General features: G+C 52.2%; 1 non-coding gene across 1 annotated transcript; it reads left to right on the top strand.

Annotated features, from left to right (window-relative positions):
- Positions 1-702: 702 nt before the first annotated feature.
- Positions 703-818, top strand: LOC123724922 (U5 spliceosomal RNA). Its single transcript, XR_006757399.1, has one exon. It is a non-coding gene; the product is annotated as a U5 spliceosomal RNA (small nuclear RNA).
- Positions 819-2,500: the final 1,682 nt, after the last annotated feature.

Below are 2,500 nucleotides of genomic sequence, written 5' to 3'. Positions count from 1 at the left end.
ATACAATCACTTCACCAGGATTGTTTGTGTGTGTGTGTGTGTGTGTGTGTGTGTGTGTGTGTGTGTGTGTGTGTGTGTGTGTTTTTTTGAGCCCCCCAAAAATACAATCACTTCACCAGGATTGTGTGTGTGTGTGTGTGTGTGTGTGTGTGTGTGTGTGTGTGTGTGTGTGTGTGTGTGTGTGTGTGTGTGTGTTGTTTTTGAGCCCCCCAAAAAAATACAATCACTCACCAGGATTGTTTGTGTGTGTGTGTGTGTGTGTGTGTGTGTGTGTGTGTGTGTGTGTGTGTGTGTGTGTGTGTTTTTGAGCCCCCCAAAAATACAATCACTTCACCAGGATTGTGTGTGTGTGTGTGTGTGTGTGTGTGTGTGTGTGTGTGTGTGTGTGTGTGTGTGTGTGTGTGTGTGTGTGTGTGTGTGTTTTTTGAGCCCCCCAAAAAATGCAATCACTTCACCAGGATTGTGTGTGTGTGTTTTTTGAGCCCCCCAAAAAATACAATCACTTCACCAGGATTGTCTGTCTGTCTGTCTGTCTGTCTGTCTGTCTGTCTGTCTGTCTGTCTGTCTGTCTGTCTGTCTGTCTGTCTGTGACTTTTTACCCACAGCCCTCGAAAACTTGGAAGAGTGGGTTTGGGGGACCACCGCGGGACCCGGCCTAGAGTGCACCGTGTGTGTCTCGGGCCCCGACCTCTGACTTCCATACGACTCTGGTTTCTCTTCATTACGCACAAGCCTTTCGCCTTTTACTAAAGACTTCCGTGGAGAGGAACACTTACGAGTTCAACGTATTTTGGAAGGGCTTTGCTTCTGGCAGAGCCCGGTATCTTGTTTCAAGAGAAATTGACAGAGATGACGCCTCGAGACTTTTTGCTCAGAGCGTTTGACTTGAAGCCGGCTGACCGACCGGCGTATTTTTTTCCACTCAAAGTAGTCGCTCAGGCAATTGAGTTTCAAGCCCGACGATGACTGGTGTATTTGCCGGGCATTGAACAAATAGTCGCACTAGGATTAAAGAGCTAGTGACCTAACGACGCATTAGCGACTTTTAAAAAAAAAAACACACCCGCCTGTCACCAGGGGAAGCGTTGGGTGAGGAGGAGCCAACTTTGCCAAACCGATGAGGTCTGCCGAGGCCCCGGGGCCGGCGGGTGCAGGGGTCAATTTGTGGGTTATCGCTTCCGGCCTTTGGCTCAGATCAAGCTTGGTACCGAGGTGCCCCAAAGCCCGCTGAGCCAAAAGGTCGAAGGAAGGCAGGAGGGAGGAAAGTTTGTTGTTTTGGTATTTGGATTCACGGTTGGTTTATTTTGCCGCTCTTTTTCAGTTTTTCTTTTGGAAGAAAGCGGAGGCGAGTGCGCCAATTTTCTTTGCGGAGATGGCGCAGGCTTCTACATGGAGGCCAGTCCCTAGGATGGGGCTGGCGAATACGGTGCGGTTTGCCTGGAAGGATAAGGCGACGGAGCCAATTGGCAGAGATGAGTTTGGGAGGACCATTTTGATTGAGATCCTTGGACTGACGGTGGAGGATGTGTTCTGCCTCCAAGACAACCCTTTGGAGGGGGGCATACGATGTGGCGCTACACACTGAAGTGAAGCACGATGACGTTCTCAGAAGGGCGAGAAGTGCAAGCAGAGAGGCCGGTGTCTCGTTACTTGGTGACCAGCTTGGCGAAGAGTAATTTCAGGGTTGTGAATGTGAACATTTACAACCCTTACGTGAAGGACGAGGAGGTGAGGGCCTTTCTGGGGAGATACATGGATAGTGTCTCCTCAGGAAGGCACCTCAAGGATTCTTTGGGTTTTTGGACCGGGAGGAGGGGTTTCCAGGCCCTCCTAAGAGAGGACCCAAAAGGATTGGGTGGATACCTCCATCCTCCGGCGATGTTCTCCCTGGGGGGCTGACAGGGGGCGTTGCATTATGCCCGTCAGCCTCCGTACTGCAGGCGTTGTGGCCTACGGCCACGTCCTCGCCTCGTGCAGCATAAAGAAGTGCAGGTATTGTGGATCTGCAGAGCACGAGGCGAGGGACTGTGACCTACCGAAGGCATGTCACAGGTGTGGCATGCTGACGCACCTGTGGCGTGAATGCCCGGCGCGTCAAGGGTCATATGCGTCTGCAGCTGGGGGGGAACGAGCCGGGATGGGGGTAGAAGGAGGGACCAAGAACTGAGTACTGGAACAGAGGGAGCGGACACACGGGGTGGAAGAGGAGGAGCAAACGAAGCGGGAGGAGAAAAAGAAAAAGAAGACAACAGCATAGTGGAAACGGAAGGGCAGAAGGCTGAAGGAGAGCAGGAGGAGGAAGGAGACAGGAGAGTGAAGGGGCCAGAGAAGACGGCTGTGGAGAGGAAGGAAACGGAGAAGGCAACAGAGAGGGAGGAGACTGGGAAGACAGCGGTGGAGAAGAAAGAGATAGAAAGGAAGGAGACAGGGAAGAAGGTGGTGGAGGAGAAAGAGACAGAAAGGAAGGAGAGAGGGAAGAAGGTGGTGGAGGAGAAAGAGA

This window comes from Salmo salar, chromosome ssa10 (genome assembly GCF_905237065.1).
Source record: "Salmo salar chromosome ssa10, Ssal_v3.1, whole genome shotgun sequence".
Lineage (NCBI taxonomy): Eukaryota > Metazoa > Chordata > Actinopteri > Salmoniformes > Salmonidae > Salmo > Salmo salar.
Note: the sequence above shows the minus strand (reverse complement) of the source record. Positions and strands in the feature narration are given on the sequence as shown.